This window comes from Trachinotus anak, unplaced genomic scaffold, assembly GCF_046630095.1.
Source record: "Trachinotus anak isolate AG129_WGS33_773 ecotype Australia unplaced genomic scaffold, CSIRO_AGI_Tana_v1 ptg000005l, whole genome shotgun sequence".
NCBI classification, from domain to species: Eukaryota; Metazoa; Chordata; class Actinopteri; order Carangiformes; family Carangidae; genus Trachinotus; species Trachinotus anak.
In genome coordinates this window covers 6560678-6579811 of record NW_027273856.1, presented here as the reverse complement: position 1 = coordinate 6579811, position 19134 = coordinate 6560678, and the positions used below count along the sequence as shown (strand labels likewise).

At 42.6% G+C, this 19134-nt stretch overlaps 1 protein-coding gene across 8 annotated transcripts in view; it reads right to left on the bottom strand.

The window, feature by feature from the left end:
* Positions 1 to 19134, bottom strand: part of nrxn2b (neurexin 2b) — a 692879-nt gene that overhangs the window by 172962 nt on the left and 500783 nt on the right. The gene's annotated exons all lie outside the window — the stretch shown is intronic.

Genomic DNA, 19134 nt, shown 5'->3' with positions numbered 1-19134 from the left:
TGAAAAGTAGTGTACACCCAAGTGACAACCCACCATGATGTCACCAATTGGTTTGTGAACTGCCGTTTTGAAGCCTCAATTTTACAATTTGGCTGTCGCCATCTTGGTTTTTTGAAACCAGGAGAAACCATATTTGGATGAGAAGGTGGAGCTGAGGAGGAGTGAGGTGTGGATCTGACCTGTTCTGTACTCAGTCTGTCAATCACACAGTAGCCATGCCCTGATGCATACTCTGCTTTATCGTCTATTTTCCTCTAAATAGGACAATAATTTAAAAAAAATGAACATCATGTTGTGTTGAAGAAGACTTGAAACTAGTGATTGAGACCATAAACTCATTAGAAAAATGTTTACTGAGGTAATAAATCAAGTGAGAAGTAGAGACATTTTCCCATAGACAATACAATCTGATTTCTTTTTTGCAACCAGTGGAGTCGCCCCCTAATGGTCATTAGATAGAATGCAGCTTTAAGGCTCTTCAGCATTGACTTCACTTTTCAGACCTGGAGTCCACATCTATTTTTATACACTGTCCTATGAGTAAAACCAGTGGTTGCTATCCAAGCAATATATACCATCAGGCATTATGCTCATGCTGAAAGAAATAAAAAATGGCACAGAGAAATTTGCCTAAGTAGTTGCTGAAAGTGTTTTTTTCATTTCACGCTTGAGGTCATTATATAGTTAGTTATAATTATATAGTACACAGGGCTCCTGGATAGTGAGTAGGAAGTAGTGAATGAGTGAGTGATTTTGGATGCAACCAATGAGAGTGAGTACTACTCTGAGCTGGAGGTTAAAAAGAGCTAAGACACAAGATGACCGATTTAGCCACCAGTGGTTCATAAAACTCTGTGACTCTCTCCAGGCCAGTCGTGTTGACAGCAGAATTGGCAACACCAAATTAGAGAGAACCCAGTGAGAGAGAGATCACAACTTAAAATGAACATGCTACCAGAAGGCCAAACAACCAAGCACCACTGGGCCTGGCATCAGTCATGACAAATCAGTTTCATCTCTTTTCTGTATCCCTCTAAAGCTGTGATACTTCAACAAATCCACACTGACTGCATCTCTCCTCAGAGTAAACTGGTGTCCATGTGTAGGCGGTACAGGTTTGCCTCTAGCATATATATATGGCATCTTCAATTAAATTAGCTGCTCTGTGTTGCAATAAAGCTGTCAAATGTGTTGGACTCATTATAGTCATGTTATGATACAGCTTGTTTAAACTTTTAAAGACGGTTTTGTTTTTGTCCACTGGTAGAGGCAGATGGTATAGAGGAGAGTGAGATGGGGTGATGTGAAAAGATGCTCACAGCTGGTTGAAATCAAGTGACTTGTGGATAAAAGCTCACCAGGTCAACCCAAAAAAACAACAGATGCACACACTTTCCCTTACTATTTGTGGGTTTGTATTGAAGGTTTCAAAATAAAAGCATATTTGTACAAAGAACCTTACAATCTGTGCTCACTACTTCATTCTAAAGATAAAGTGGGATCAAAGTTCAAGTGTGTTTCTTCTTCTATCTCTACTTTGCATCACAAAAATAGCACTGCAGATCTCTGTCACAACAGGGAAAATAAGACATGAGGCAGAATGAGAGAAATAAGAGCCAGAAGAATGGGGGAAGTCAGGTGGAAAGCAACTGCTAACCACTGGCAGGGGACTGTGCCAAGCCTCGGCCTGGTACAACAGCACATGGATTTATGGGCCGATTTACCTCACGACTCGACGCTGCATAGGCCATTAAGTTTGGCTCCAACTCCTGCCCTCCGCATCCACTTTACTCCATCTCCTCCTCGTCACTAAATCGACCTGTGTGACATATACTGTCACTCATCAGACTTTTCTCATTTTGTAATATTGTCTGCCCTTTCTTGATTTCTCTCCTGCCTTTCTAGACCCCATGAAGATGATGTCAGTCCATTCGTCTGTCATTTGTGTGCACTGGGTCATGTCTTTGTATGTTGATGTTGTATATAAATAATAGTTATGGGTCAAATTGAAACCTACCTACCTCCCTCTGATCAAGTAGACTCCGGGGCGGACTAGTGTTAATGAGTGACAGGATCTCAGCAAGAAGGTACCAATCTTCGTGCTAGAACATAACCTTCTTCAGAACTACATGATGTTCCGGTCATCACTGATTCCCCTTCCAGCACCCCACCCCTCCCACCCTTGAGTGCCCTTCAGTTCCCCATGGGGACAGTCATTACTGCAACGATGCCCCTCGCCACTTTTTATCAAAATGAAAATGTACGAACCACTGATTACGGCGGCCGTTGGGAAAATCAATTCTCATTTCGACGGGAAACATTTGTCTTTGCGCTCTGGTGGCCCGTGGAGGTTTGACAGCAAAGTTTAACATTAAAGGGTAAGTGTGTGAACAAGGGGGAGAGAGCGATGATAAACTGTAGGCTATGTGGTGTGCTTGTAAAACGGCTGTCTTTGATGTGATGCAGGTATAGGGGGGAGGTAAGGGAGCGATCGAAAGGCCCCCTCTTTTTATTGATTGCATGAGGACCACGGGGGGCTTAGGACCCTCAGGCAAGGCGACATTGAGAGAAGGAGTAGCTGTGTGAGTTTATTAGCAGGGGATTCATAAGGGAAGAGAGACTTTCTTAGCTCTCTGACATTTAACATAACTGCTTCACAGAAAGACTGCAGCAAATATCCAGTTAGAGAAAATGGCCTGGTAGGTAGAAAAAACAGCGTCTACCAGAGTGCATCTATATTTTACCACATTTTAGTTGAAAGCATATTTGCCCTGTTGAATTAAATGCTGTTATTTCATCTCTGTTTGCATGCTTTTGCATTTCTAATGCTGTCCATGTCATAGGATAGATACAGTAGTTCTATAACTAGAACATCTGAGTTTTAAAGCCATTTAGTCAGCTAACCTCTGGTGCCAGTTGAAGTGTGCCTGAGCAAAATGCTCAAGGCTCCTTGAGGATTTGGAGGTCTTGAAACTCCAAGAGGAGGTTTTTGTTCCAAAACAGCATAAAGCCAAGAAATCATTTGGCAATTTGTATTGATTAACAGCCCTATCCGTACGCCTGAAGGTATATAATAATTAATATAATTTTTGTGCAAAGTAAAAGGTGCTTTTATAAGTGGGACATTATGTATGCAAAGAGGTCAATGAGGCCCTTGGCATTTTCACAGGGACACCCACAGAGTATTTTGTTGCAATGTTGGTTGCAAGGGTGACAACCAGAATCCATACCAACAGATGTAGCCAGCTACAGTTTACATGATTGAACAAGGTGCTTGCGGACATTGTCCCAGTGATCCTCAAGGCCCTTATCAAAGTCTTTTAACAGGCAAGCTGCTCGCTCCATGTTCAGTAAGTCCAGGTATTCCTGTAGCCACACATCCCTAGAGAAGCATCCTGGTTTACGCTCCTTCCAGTTTAAAAGAATTTGTCTTTTAGTAGGTAAGCAGCCCAGTGTCCAGAGGCGGTCAACCGTTGCTCCAACACTGTTGTCTAGCTTTTGGCCCAGCAAGCATGCTATGGGACATACAGGAAATTGAGTATTAAAAAACTTTGACATCAGGGATATTACTACCCAGAGTGTTTTAACAGCTGGACAGTCCCAAAGCAGGCGAAGTGAAGAACCTTGATTGCCAGCATAAATCTTGGTGTTTATCACCTTGATAGTCTAACAGGTGTAATATGTGCTCTGTTTAGGATTTTGTATTGTATAATCCTGAGACACCCACAGAGTAGCACCTGGAGCAACCAGAGTACCATTTGGCCCTAGATGGGACTGACATTGGCTCATCACGACAGGATGTGTTGTGAGAGATGCATTTCTTCTGACAAGAGAAGCAACTGCATTTTATCCTCAGGTTTGGAACTGTTGAAAACAAAAGAAAGAAGACAAAAAAGAAATGACATCTACATTGGTGCCAAACACAGCAAGAGAAATTTGTGGGCCTTTTTCCTATGCTTTTGTGTTTCAGGTTTGACTTTTTTCCTCTCAATTTAACTGCTGGTGGCTGAAGTGCAACAGAAAAATATTTGAAAACAGAAATCTGCTGATCTGAGACGAACCTGAGCTGGCTGCCTCCTGGCAGAGGCCCCGGGTGCACGTTTGAAATAGGACCTGGACAAAACACACACATGCACACAAATACATACTTGCCAAAAGGCATTTGGTACCAGAAAGATATCTTACTTAGATGCTGCTAATGTGCATTACAGCAAAATGAAAGATAAAGCCCTTGCACGGGGGGGAAATATTCTCATTTCCAAATGTTCTAGGCCACTTTTAATGCAAAGCTCAAAGACAGAATCCATTTCACACACATAACTACATTCTCCATTTTCCATTTGCTTTTTATGAACCACAAACACCTCTGCCTGGTTTTAAAAAAAGGTCCCTTTTAACCACCATCATCGAATAACAACACTGCATGTACTGCTAGTCTGGAAAATGAGGGGTAATGCTATCCTGCCTCCTACAGATCAGAACTGCCGACAAAGTCCAATTTAAATCAAAAGTTGCAACACAGTGCACAGCGACAGTGTAGTCATTGTGTATCTGTGAGTAAGTGCAGTAAAACGTAGGTGGACTAAAGACACAAATTCTATTTACATCCCAATTTTCTCAATTAACAACCAGCTTTAGCTTTGAACTATAATACAGTGGCCAACATTAATCACCGCCTCTCTCACCTCATCCATACCGTGTGTGTTATGTGTGTCTTTGTTAGGTTACAGGATGAGAATAACAGACTCATTTGGCTGCATCGGCTAAGAGTAATAACTTGTGTGTGTGTGTGTGTGGGAGATGTGTAGGGTGAGGCGTGGTGGGTTCCAACCTGACTTTATCACAAAACAAATGAACAGCAATATCACGAGGTACACTCCATTATAATATATGTTATTAGTCTGCCGTGCATTCTGGCAAATCTAATATTTGAGTAATACAGCCCAGATGTGAGTCTGGCTGCTGCGTCTTGGGAATGAGTAAGGAGAGTTATTTTTGTATGCTGTTCTTTGTCACTGTTTTACATAATGAACAGCACAAGTGGCACTCGTGTTAATTCCATTGCATAGTATTGTGTATATAATCTAAATGGTTTTTTTGCACCTAACTTTGTTAGAATGATCTTGATGCATAATATACAGACTGAAGATTTACACTAAACATCTTGACTCGACTGTTCATTTTCCATGCCAACCGAATAATAATTCCACAACATAAAGCACTGACTGTCACTGAAAATAACTCTATAAATGTTTATTCAGTATGTAATATCATGTAGCACTGACACTGGGTTTTGTTGGTCATTGTATGTTTGAAGAATATTGCAGGGGGGAAGATGAAGGGAGGAGGAAAAAAAAAGAGAAAAACAAGTGTGTTTGTGTGGGCACCAGCATGCATGTGCCTTCTCCTGCAGCAGAGCCCAGTATTTTGGATTCCTGTGAATGTGCCTTCTCCCTGTGTGACCTGTAAAGATGGTAAGTGGTGGCATGTCATGTTTTCAACACAGAAACTGCCAAACACGACTGTGAGTACTCATGTGGCCATATATACAGTATATGTATATTCTGCATAGGGAGGTTCGTTCTCTGACGGTCACACTACAGACACAGAGTAATCAAGTGTAACTGTTGGGTGGGGAGCGGGTACTTGTAGTATTCTCCTCAGCCAATTGTGAGCTAATTAAGCATAGCTGCAATGACTGGCGAATTCCCAGGACAGCTTAGCACAACTCTGCCCTTCCTGAATCTTGCCTGAGAAGTGGAGAATCACTGCGGCAGACAACTCATGGCCAGCGTAGTGTTTGATTAAAACCAAAGATTATCTCCTGAGAAAGACATCCCACTCAATGGCTATTTCATGAGCACAAAGAGTTTGTTTACTCTTCCTGCCGGTGGTAGCGAGGTATACATCCCTTGTACGAACAGCACAACATCTTCCAGACAGTGAAAAACTAACTTCTGGGCATCAATAGGAGGGCATTCATTAAAATTTTAACAAGGTGTATGTTGTGCAGGTACAATGTCTTCAAATTACATTTCCACAAAAATCTATAGCTTCAAATAGATGTAAGTTTCACTCTCATAGAGGGAAAAACAGACAATTAAATGCAAACTCCCATGCATTCTGGTAACATCTATAGATTAGATTACATGAATACAGGTCTACACAGAGTTGCATTCAGCAAAACTATTTTATAACAGAAAAAAACTAGTATTTTTGTGTGTGCAGTCAAAATTTAGTTGTTAGTTGCAATAGCTTATCAAATAGGGATGCTTTTGAAAAATAAGGCCAGCAATATCCTGTTATCCCTCCTCAAAACTGCCCCTTGGCTATAATAGGTTTGCTTTTGTAGGAGGGACACTAATTGGAGGCATGAAAGGACTTGTGGCACATCTGAGTCACCCCATCAGTTTCCATGATAGCACCTGCTGTGTCTGCCTGTGATTGATCTAGGCACAGGTACAGTGTTTTTGTGTGTGTGTGTGTGTGTGTACGTCAGCCTGTTCCATACTCGGATTTTTCATTCTCTTGCTTTTTGTACCAACCCTTTTTTTAACCAAGTGCTTAGACTGGAGCTCAGTCCAAGCAGATCTAGAGCAGGAAAGAACAGTAGAGGAAAAAGGATTTGGGGGGGTGGGGGGGTGGGGGGGGGGGGGTGTGGTTTAAGGACTGATGTGTATGTGTGTGTGTGTGTGTGTGTGTGTGTGTGTGTGTGTTGGAGGAAGAGCTGGAGGAGGATAGAAGGTTCATCACCTTTCTTCTTTCCTCATCACTGAGCAACTTCATCCAGGGTTAATTGAAAAGATGGGGATCAGATGGAGAGCTGTGCAGCTGCATGGGGGGTAAGATGCAAAATGCTAATGAGCTGTGAACATATTTATCTATTTATATGTTTATGTGTTTATTTATTCATCTGTTTGCTTGGTAGTTTGTTTATTTCATTTTGAGGGAATTTAAATTGGGAGCTCATACAGAGATTATACATGCTCCAGTAGGTGTGTTTGATAATTTAAATGTGTTTTTCCAAAGATAGTTTTTAAAATAACTTTTCGGAAATTTAGGCAATATTTTGATGATGACTGCATTGCCATAAGATGCAGTTAAATTAGGCCTGGAGGAAAAAATCTGGTAATGCTACAGTATCAAAACAGGCATTAGGGAAGTATCAAACTAAACAAGGCAAAAGAAGCAAATCAAAGCGCAAATACAAATCTACAGGACCTGTACATGCACACAAGAGAAGCAGGTCAGCTCTCACACAGGCCTAATTAAATTGTGCATGACAGCAACATCATACAAGCCACACATTAAGAGTGGGAGTAAAAAAACGTTAGGGAAGCATCAAGGTGAAACAACAGGGAGGGGGCATGTCAAGGGCACACTTACACCACAATGCACACAGTCTGCAGACAAACAAACACCCCTCAACACACACACACACGCTCTAAAATTCACTTCATGCCAGTGTAACCATCCAGATGCCCAGCTGGGTTCCCAGAGATTTGGCTGCCGAAAGCAATCTGACTGGTAGCAGCATCTGGGGCCACTCTTTGTCCCATCTACACTACCTGGTGTGCCAAAGCCGTGTCAAGGCTTGGACCATTACTTTTCCTCTTCCACCGTCTTTATTCCCAGCCTTGCAGCTGAGCAGGCAGGGCGTGCATCCCAACAACAAGCAGCCATTTGGAAGAGGGAGGAGAGGGGAGATGACACAGTCAAGAACCCCCCCCCCAGGAGTACAGTTTGGGTTCTGTTATTTTTTTCTCCTCTCCTCCCCACTTGTTTTTCCCCATTCCCCCCCCCTTTTTTAATGGCGGCGCAGATGGATGCCTCGGTGTTTTGGTGTGCTCTGCCATGTGCATCACCAGAAAAAATTCCTTGTACGTGAAAACATACTTGGTAATAAACCTGATTCTGATTCTGATTCTGATTCTGAAAAGAAAGCACAACAACAGGAGGGATGGAGCTATCCCACAAAAACAGAGAGGAGTTTCTCAGCGGTGCATTAGATCCTTGTCACAATTAATTTGGATCATGGTTGGAAAGCTTTGCCTCTCTGAACCATGAACTTGCTGGGCAGGAGATCCTGTGCCAGGGGCTGGAACAGCAGGCGTGGGAGGGCCTGTGAAACAAATTAGGGGATGGTGGCAGTATATAACTGGCAGGAAGTGACCCCCACCCTGCAGCCTGGGCTTGGGTTACTGAGAGAGTACAACCACCAGAGGGGGGAGTGGTAACAGAGAGGAAATTATAAAGATGGGGCAGAAGACTACAGGGAGGAGAAGAGCAAAAACTGAGGCAAAGCTGCAGAGGATTGGAATATGTGTGGGTAGTCCCTCCACGTGCTGGACCAGCTGTGGTCAGACCACACTGATGCTATATGCAGATAAACAGGTACATCTTTTTCTGTTGACAAAGACCAAATGCATTGTTGTTGACTATGACAGATGGGTGTGTTGACATTCAAGTACAATCAAGTACAGCAGGAAACGTTTTTAAGCAATATAGAGAATATTAAATCTGAACCACTGTAAGAATGCAGTGGGTACTGGACACTAATATTCTTGGGATTGGTTTTAACATGTTATTGGGAATTAAACCAATAAGTCAATTCTAATTATGAAAATCTTCATAAGTTTTCCCATCATTACTTGACACCATATAAAATGACCATATAAACAGAATTGGGGGTGGGGGGGTTTATATCATCAGCCCCATGGCCTAAATATTTAGTAAAGAGTCTGCTTCAAAAGAGGACCTCAAAAGCAATGCCCTACCCAAGGCTATTACTCACCAACACATTAAAATGAGAATTACCCGCACATAACATAGAGGGTGATAAGAGGAACTGTTGGCTCACTTTCACATAATAGAAGACAGTCATATCAATTTATTGATATGACTGTGACTTGACTTGATTGACTTGATTGCTGTGAGAGAGGACAGAAGATGGGGAATGACACCTTGATGCACTTCAACATCCTGTTTACTATAAAGGTACGTAGGCTGCTGCCTGATTCCAAGCTTTGTCATTGACTTTCTGTCTATCCCATCTTTTGTCTTCCACTCAATCACTGTAGGTTTTTGCAGTATTATACATGTCAGTGGTTCTTTGTCCTTAAGGGTGTGTTACACATGGAATTCAACTGCAAAATGTCTCTGATTTGGACCATATGGCAAATACGAAACCAATGTAAATAGCAATAAGCAAACCGTTTACAGAGAAAGTTGTACTCACTAATGATAATTATAACTAAGGCTAGTGAAGACTTCATCCCTAAAAAGAAATTTAGATCTGCAGAGTACATGCTGTGTTGCCTAATGCAAACTTAGCTATTTTCCAATCACTGAATTTAATAACTTTGACGTCATGCAGTGCTGAGAAGTCTACATGTACTGTGAATGGTATAAACACATTAAAAATAATGTTGTGTGCCACTCACAGTGCATGCAGCCCTGTTGAAATGCTGTATCTCACCTGGGGTTGCAGATTTACTGCACTTTTTTCTGAGCCATGTGTCTGGAATGCAGCATCTGCCTGTGATTATTTTGCTATTCTTCCTGTCTTCCTCCTCTATCCCTGTCCGGCTCGACCTCAGCCGCACCTCACCTTCCGTCTTTCCTTCTCTAATCACCTTCCCCCTCTCTAGCCCTTCTTTCTAGTTGCCTTCTTTATTCCTCTCTCCATTTCTGTCTCCCTTCCTTCCTTTCTTCTTGCCTGGCCCCTAAAAAAACTCATACATATAAATGTCATCTTCCCACAGAGTGCCAAATGCGTTAAGCACAGCTTGGAAATTAATGGCCCCTGAGCAATGCAGCGGCCCCAGCAACACCACATGCACTCTTTGGCTGAGGTGGTGGGAAAACTGTTGGATGGAAATGGATGTGAGAGTGTATGTACATATCTTTTAGTTAAAGATGGGATCTTGTATCTTTTAAAATATTTCAACATCTATTGTATAAGTATACCATACACCTAATTATTCTTCTTGTCATATTATTCAATACTATAAAATTACCCGCTGAGGAAGCAGCCGCGACGCTAAAAATGGCTCGTTTCGCTGCAGTACCTTGCATACACATGGGATGGATCACCCAAATTGGATATGTCAGAAAACATCAAGTGAGCATGAGCGAGCATCAGAGGTAATACATATAGCCATGCATTCATAAGGGATCACATGTCACTTTCCTGTGCTTATAGTGCTGCTTTCATGAAATCTAGTCAAAGTGAAATTGGTGCTAAAAACAGAATTCTCAACATGGTGTTAAACATATTCCCATGACAACAGGAACTAAAGAGACGAACGAAAACAGATGAAAAAACGAATTGCCAGCTGAGACAGACACTAACTGGATTCTCCTATATAATGTAAAAGCTGCAGTGTTACACAGTGGCAGTCACGAATGGCAGCTAGAACACAGGGAGGTGGTGACTGCGTGAGATCAGAGGAATGATAGAAACAACTAACCTTCCAAAATATACTCACCAGGAAAAAAAAAATGACTGTTGTTTGTCGTTTACTTTAAACAACCTCTGATTTCATTTTCTGTGTGAGTGCAATGCTAGAGTGCCACTATAACACGTAGGGAGCAATGAATGTATATAAAGATTGATGGCACAAGTACATGACATTTACGCATTTGGCAGACAGTTTTATTCAAAGCAAGTTACAAGTAAGGAACGTCACTAAAGCTTCAGTGCAGCAGGAAACCTTGGTGTGCTAAGTCTTACATGTACTCAATAAGCGCAAGGAGGTCAGCTAAAGAAGTGCACCGTAAGTGCACAGTAAGTGCTAGTTAGGCATGTTAGGTGTTCAAGGTGTTAGTAGAGGAGTTTTCAAGAGATTCTTGAAGATAGAGTGGGACAACTGTGGTGGAACACAGTGGCCGAGAAGGAGCATAAGGCTGAATGACTGAGTTCAAGTAGAACTCAGGGTGCCCCAGAAGGTACTCTGAAGGCAGCATTATTGACTTGAACTTGATTTGGGTGGCTGTGGATAGCCAGTGGAGGTTGATGAGTTGGGGAATGACTTGCGCCCTTTTGGGCTGATAGAAGACCATACCGGCTGGTGCCTTCTGAACCATCTGTAAGGGTTTCACTGTGCGTAAAGAGAGCTTTGTATGTCTCTACTTCCTGCCACTATATAAAAATGAGTCACAGTGGTCAATCATGATGCTGACATGGAGGGAGCAGGATTTATGACCTTTACAGCAGCCAGCAGCCAGCTTCACTTTTCAGGGAGTCATTCGTAGGGAGGAGGTTGGAATGGGTAGCAGTTTGCCTTTCATCTCCTACTAGCAATCAACACAGATTTCTTTTAATGATGACCCTACCTTAACCAAGTAGTTTGGTTGGAGATGGCGGATCAGAAAACACTCAAAGGAAGTTTTTGGAAGTTAATGACAAAAAATGCTGTCCTGATGATAAGGGTGCCACATCAGAAAATGCTCATATAGATCACGAGGAAGACAACCTATTCATATTACTAAGACTTACGTAAGTCTTAGTCATTCATTACTATTTAATAGAGGTATAAAGGCCTTGTGCTATTTAAATAATAATAATATGCCTTTTAAAGCAAATGAGGCAGCAAAGACAGACGAACAAACATTGAGCAGATTTTGCAGGACGATACAAAAGGTAAAAATGGAGGTCATATGGTGGCTGGGAGGGGCTGGACCAAGTCAATACCAATCGAGAGTCAGGGATAGATGTATGATAAAATAAACATTAATCTTATGAAATATGTAGGTCCGCTGTGAGCTGTAGAGACGTGTGAAGTGCATTCATCCAGCCGGGGCGGCGTGGTGCATTACGCTGACGTCCTCATTTCTTTTGTACGCTCCACCACCTTTATCTGTGTACTTTTATAAACACACTAACTCACAGACCCACACACACACACACACACATACGCCCAAAGCCCACATTTGATTTGCCCCAGCTGTTTCTGAAATAACAATGAATGATGGCAAAATGGATTTCAATGAAAGGAAAGCCTTTTTCCGAGTGAACTGGTGACCATTAGAACTGTTACTCCTTCCCTGGCTCGTCTGCATTTCCCCAGAGCTTTCTGAATCTATCGAGCCAGACTGAGGCCACAGCGCTTTCATTTAAACCTTATACAGGAGAATATATTTCAGCAAAGATAACTTCCTCGCCATCATTGACTTCCTCCTTTACCCACTCTCTTTTAAATTCCCTTGGCAGGGCCTCTATTTCTCACAAATGCCAGGTTGAGTTTCCTTCTTTGTGTTTTGCAACCTTTTCCATTTTCCCTTTGTTTCTCTGTCTTTCTTCCACCATCTTTATTTCCCTTTTTCTACCCATTTCTCGCTGTCTTTCACTGACGACTAACAAAACAGCATACTGAGAGAGATGAGCCAAATACGCCAAAAGGATGGCACTGAAGGATAAACAACATACCATCTTTCCATCTAACACACACACGCACAGACACGCACCCACCTCGTCCTCAGCCTGACCCATCCAGCACCCTCCAAATATGCCTGTGTGGCAAAGAGATAGCAGCAACATAAACACAGCCAGCTCTGTTTAAGCCCCCCCCCCCCCCCCCCCCCCCCCCAACACACACACACACACAAGTGATAATTGCTGTTATTAAATCGTAAAAAATGGCACTTCAAGCCATCAGACTCACTCAGACAAAGATGCAGCAATGAGCAGATGCTCACATTTGAGGTCGAGTGCAACCCGCATGTTAAAAAAGAAAAAAATAACATTTTTTCAGTCAAGAGCAGTGATTGTTGAGTGTTAACCTTCAGGGGCATAAATAAAAACCCCAGTGATTCGTGGTTATTATCAGGGGACAACAGTGTCACAAAAACACTGGCGAACAAGTGGTGATGAGCTTACCAGGCCTGATGAGAGATACATGCTGCCCATGAGGCCGGCCAAATATATGAACATAATCTGCACGCACTATAGGGCTGTTTGTACAGATAAGAGGGGTTCAGAAAAAGTGTAACACACACACATACATACATGCACACACACACACAGTGCACACACTGGCTCATTTTATCCATTATGAATGCAAAATACTCAAATATTGATCACACTGTGGTGGTAATGGCTTCACTTTCCCTTTGAAACCCACAGACTTTCAAATATAAAAAGAAACCTTGCTTCTTCGACACATGCACACACACACACACACATACTCCCACCTCACACACATCTGACAGGTCTCATGCTGCGAACGTCACCATTGCATCGTAGGGAGATCCTCTTCTAGGTGCTAAGAGGATTGGCCGGCTAAAGGTCGGTGACTTTGAAGGCTGCAGACGCCCTGATGGGGGAGGCTTCAGAAAGACAGAGAGGGCCGAGTCACTGGGAGAGAGAACCTGAACTGGGTTTAATCATTGTCCTATCGTCCTTAAGGCTGCTATCAAACACAGCAGTGGAGTGTCAGCTGGTTTGAGTGCTGAGTAAAACTTTATCTGCAGGCAAGACCTCTGCCTTGATCCAACCACAGTGGAAGGTTATTGTTTTCTTTTTCTTCAGGCGTGTGCAGAGCTACTGAGTATTCCCACCATGTTTTAATCTTTAAGACTCCAAAATGGCTGCAGAAGGGGTTTTCTTTGTCTGTTTGACAATAACAGAATAATCAAGGCAAACGCTTCACCTATAGGTCTGACACAGGTCTCCTCAGGAGGTATCATTTTCTAGTGAATACTATCATCAGTACAGGAACAAAATGAGACTCTACATTTAAGGAAAACGGAGAAAATATATGCTTTTGTGGCTTTTTCTGGTGTGAGAAAAAAAAAAAAAGGAATGAAGGGTGCTGTGCAGTGTCCAGAATTAGGACGGGGCTGTAGTAAGCTTTTCCCAGGTGTGAATGTGAAACTTGGGATGCAAAGCTTTGTATAAGTACAGTATACGATCAGTGCATGTGTTTGTCTGTTCGGGCCGTGCAGGTTCTGCTCTCTCTGTAACGTCGAACCGTTATTGATTCTCTCATCAGCGGTCGCCAAGCTCTGCCTCCCCCATGTGTTCCTACAGATGGGTGCTTAGTGCAGCCAAACATCACAGGCATAAAGGAGACAGGTACAGATCCACTCCCACAGGAGCACTGAACCGTCCCCTCATGCTATGCACTGCTGATCTAACATCTCTTTCTGTGCACAGTGACTCCGAGCCACATGCATATACACAAGGACATGCGGTGTATTTGAGCGCAAAGTCGTACCCATCTAAATGTGTTGACTTATTTTTAGATCATACTCGTGGTGTATCATAATTTCTTCACCTGTCCTCTTCAGACACCTGGGCTGTCTATTCTACGCAGGCACCAGCAAAAGTTCCAGCTGGGAACTGACAGTAAAACTGTCATCGCGTTGTGTAACACCATCACGAGCTGATGTCAGTGTACCTCCAACTTCAGGCAGTGCAAATGGTCAAGATACCCCCTTCAGAGGAGAGAAGACCCTACAGGAATTTCTATGAAACAAATATAATGTGAAGCAGAAGAGAAATATGCTATGTCTAAGAATAAACACACACAGCTTATTTTACTACAGCCCTTAGGCCCAGTTCTGTCCAAATCTATCCAAGTATGCAAGCCATACAAACACATCCATATTTATAATTCACTACAGATACAAGATACAAGAATCCTTATACTATGCATTAAGTCCAGATGTGTCTCTGCAGAGCAGTATCTAATGTAGCTTTCTGCACCACAGCTTTGTGTTTTCCCCATCTCCCCCATCAACCTTCCTGTTCCATATGGTTATATCCATCAACCACCTAGCCATCGATCAGCCTTGGCATTACTTTCTTCTCTGTCTGCTCACTAGGTCGAGCTCATAAAACATCCAAGACATTATTGTGCATTAGACAATAAAGATGTGCTGCAGGGAAAATCCATTAGCTTCTATAGAGAGAGGTGGCATGAATAGAAATGTCTAAGGTCTTGACTGAGATGATCCATCTTGCTCTCTTGGGTTGACATGTAACAGCTTTTGTGCTTTAGGTGAGTGAACACGTGTAATAATGAGAGACGACTTTCCCAGGGTGGATTTACATATGAGTGTGCGGAAATAATGTTGTTATACGGCCCGGTTTCATTAATGTGACATGGGAAGGAGTCATTGGAAGCATTTTTCTTTCATTCTTGTCAAGATCCACCTCTGCTGCAGGTCGTGTCTCTCACGCACACAAAAACACTCGTATGTTTACTCTCTTTTACCTTGCCAGCAGTGAGGATTTAAAAGTGAACAATGTTATTCACAGCATGACAGCTTTGACCATTACTGGATAGATGTCTAGTACTGATATTCTTTGACCCACAGAGGATGATATCCTTCAATTCACCTGACCTACCAGACCTTTTGTCTGAGTAAGGTCATAGTTCACCCTTGACCAACAGTGTGGTTCTAAAGATATATAGAATCCTAAAAACAAATGATTTCTTTGAAAACTATTGAGGATATTTATGGTCTCCTGAGGATAAATCACAAAAGGAGAGAGAAGGGAGACACACAGTATATACTGGCTGATCAGCCCATTAGAAACAAAAACGGGGGGGGGGAACAAGACAATGACTAAAACTCAAAGCTTCAAACTGATAATGACAGAACAATGTAAACTAAATGTACGCGCCTCATTTAGAATAATACAGTGTGGTGTCAAAATGTAACAATTAAAAAACTGTGATTGCGCTTTATGAAACCTAAAGTGTCTGCAAAGGAAGCTAACAACAGTGGTAGTGATGTGGGAGAGTAAGTGAAACTAGAAACCTGTCCTTGCATTTGTTATGTTGAGGGTGGCAAGACCGGATGAGTATGACCATATTTCTATTTCAGCTGTGTGGCTGTGGATACAGTCATCACATATGGTCACATGATTACCGAGCACATTCATGCTGACCGAAGGTTGAACCTTCTGCTCGACACAAGTTTCCTTCTAGTGCTGCTCCCGTGACATTTGCTGAACACACTCTCATTCACAAACAGATGAATCCGTTACATTTTAATGACACGGCGTCACCATCAGGACCTGTTTTACACGTCTCATCGTGGTACTGTTGTGAGGGAAAATTTGGCAAAACCTTTGCATATTCTTGGGTGTAATTAATCATGTAGCCTTGGGGGGGGGGGGGGGGGGGGGGCTTCTACCAGCGCTGTAGACCTTTAGTCTTGTTAAACAATTATTTAAGCAGGGACAGTCAACTGAGCATGCATGCTCTTTTCCAGCACTACCCTGACATTCATAGAGCTCTACTGGGAGCTGCCCGGAAAGATCAGGGTCTGCTGTTGCTGGTCATTGCACAGACGCACTGCAACAGTTGGTTATGTGTCTTGGCCGCCCCCTCCCTTGAGAGATAACGTTGGTATTCTTCCTTCTGTGTCACAAACAAGCTTCTCTAACGTCAAGGTTACTGCCTGTGCCTACTCACTTCCCCTGTCAACGCTCTTTTCATCCAGTTGGTTAATTTCGACATATTTTTCAGTTGTGGTTACACCAACTCCTGCCAGATTTCCCACTCTGCGGCTCTCTTTCCACCTCCTCTCAGCCATTATGTTTCTTCTGGACAGTAATCTCAGGCTAATGTATATTCTTCTTTAACACGGGGGTTGGTCTCTAGGGAAGGGTTCCATCAGGCGGAGGGACAACACACTCAATCTCTCGCTTGTTTATATCTTCTTAATGGCTTAGGACACTTTACATTAGATTAGATTAGATTAGATTCAAGTTTATTGTCACTGCACAGAGTACAAGCACTGAGGAAATGAAAGGCAGTTTAGCATCTCATCTAGCCATCTAACTGTAATGTGCATATATAGAAAGATAGGCCAGACATGAGATACATGTATGGACCCCACCAAACTATGTGTATGTGTGTGTGTGTGTGTGTGTGTGTATGTGTCTTAGCGTATACTAAGATATGAATGACATGACCAATATCAACAGTATGAGGAATGACTGAAATGAACAGAAGATATACCCAGTATTTGTAGCTGCTACAGCAGCAATTGCAGGTATGAGTGTCAATCTAAATATGTAGTGTAGGTGTAAGAATGAGTTAGGAGAAGACATTATGTACAGAATAAACAGCTGGATGTGAATAGATGTATACACTGTAGATCAGATATATACAGTACGGAGAGCAGCATTCCTCCAAAAGACATTCCCTCATTCGGTTTTTTGAAGATGTTGGCGCAAATGCTGTCTACCACCTCAGTCCTCAATCTCTCATAGGTGTTCAGTTGAGTTGAGACTTGGTGACTGCAAAGGCCACAGCATATGATTCACATCATTTCCGTACCCATCAAACAATTCGGTGACCCCTTGTGCCCTATGGATGGGGGCACTGTCATCCTGGAAGAGACCACCCGCCATCAGGGAAGAAATGTTTCTTGTGGTGATCAATCAGAACAACTCTGCACTGATTTACAGTGACCCTTCCCTCTATAGGAACAAGTAGACCCAAACTATGCCAGAAAAATACTGCCTACAGCATAACAGAGCCACTGGACCCCCTCGCTATAGGGGTCAAGCATTTAGGCTCTTGGTGTACGCCTCACATGCACTCACCCACTTGTCGAGAGTATGGTAAAGGGTGACTCATCGGACCATATCTGTAGACAAGCGCCAATGTTTTTGCACTACTGAACTTTCAAATGTGCATTCATCTTTGTAATGTGAGGTTTGTCTATGTTTCTGTCAACAGACTGTTCTTGCTGACACAGTCTGATCACATCCTGCACTGACATTCTCAGTCACCCAAGGAAGAGGAGTTCTTCTATTTTTTTTTCTTATCTATTGATGTGTTTCCCATAGATCTAAATACAGATGTCACTTCAGTCACTGTTGAAACACTGGCCAGCTGAGCAGTCTTTGTGAAAGAAGCTCCTCCCATCCATGCCCCAACAATGAACCCTCTTTCAGATTCACTTAGATCTTTTCCACCTCCCATCTTGATACAAAATCTGAGTCAAACTGGGCGTGTTCAGCATTTCAGCATTTTTATACATGTTACAGATGCTAATGGAAGCATCTGTGTTCATTATGTTTCTCCCCTCATTTATTCAGGTTCTTCACTTGTTTTGTCACCCTTCTGTGTACATACATATATACAGTACAGCATGTATCTGTGTAAAAGACAAATGAACAGTGTGTTTTTGCAGGGTTCATAAGCGTCCACCAAGGACCATGTCGACTTGAAAAGCTTTCCCGCCATGAGGCACCACTTCAAAGTGGCTTTCATTTCTCTGATCACAACATACAGACTAGGTGTTCCCTTTTCATGCTTTACCACAAACTTTGACCTTCTTGTCCACCATTCCATCTGATGTGTCCTTTCCCATCACACCCTCATCTGTTTCCCAGTGGCACCTTTCATCAGTCTGAGTGGTCACTGCGCCTGTCTGTCTTGACCCACCATCACTACTGATTTGAGTCAGAGGGAGACCACTGTGAGCTGCCTAGTGAACCCTCTGACTGGCTGGACTGGCCTTGGTCTTGAGACCCTCCATCACTCCACAGCCATCCCCTTGGTCTTTTTAATTTCCTCCCATTATGTCTGCAGCTAACCCTCTGCTGGCCAGATTTAGCCCTTATCTGTTCTGCTACGACACTTAAAAACTCACAGGTTTTTCACTGGGATCAGTCAAGTGTTACAGTTGAACAATAACCCAAAAGTAGAAGATGAAAAACTTCAAAGATGTGCTCCTGCTCATTGTCAAGCTGGATTAGCCCTCCTTAACAGCTCAGCTTGCAGTTGCAGTTGACAAGCTGGGGTATGAATAATGTACAGCTGACCTGGTGGATGAAGATAATCAGCCACTTGGCTACTGAGCCAGATAATCTATTAAATAAAAAAGAAAAAAAAGCTCAAAGTTGTTCTAATGCATGCTGTTTCAAGATTTGCCCAAAACCTATTCTGTATTTGTTGCAATGGGAAGCAGGAGGTACCACCAAACTGAATATCAAGGCTTAGAATTTGTTAAAAGTGCCAACTGTTTAGCAGATTAAATACAAGATGTCACCAAATGTCACTCAGCTGTTTGCTAAGGTTGCCTCAGGTTTTAGTTTCCAGGGTGTATTATTTTGAACAATAAAAGGAGAAACAAAGCAGCTTCTCTCCAGGTCTTCATCAG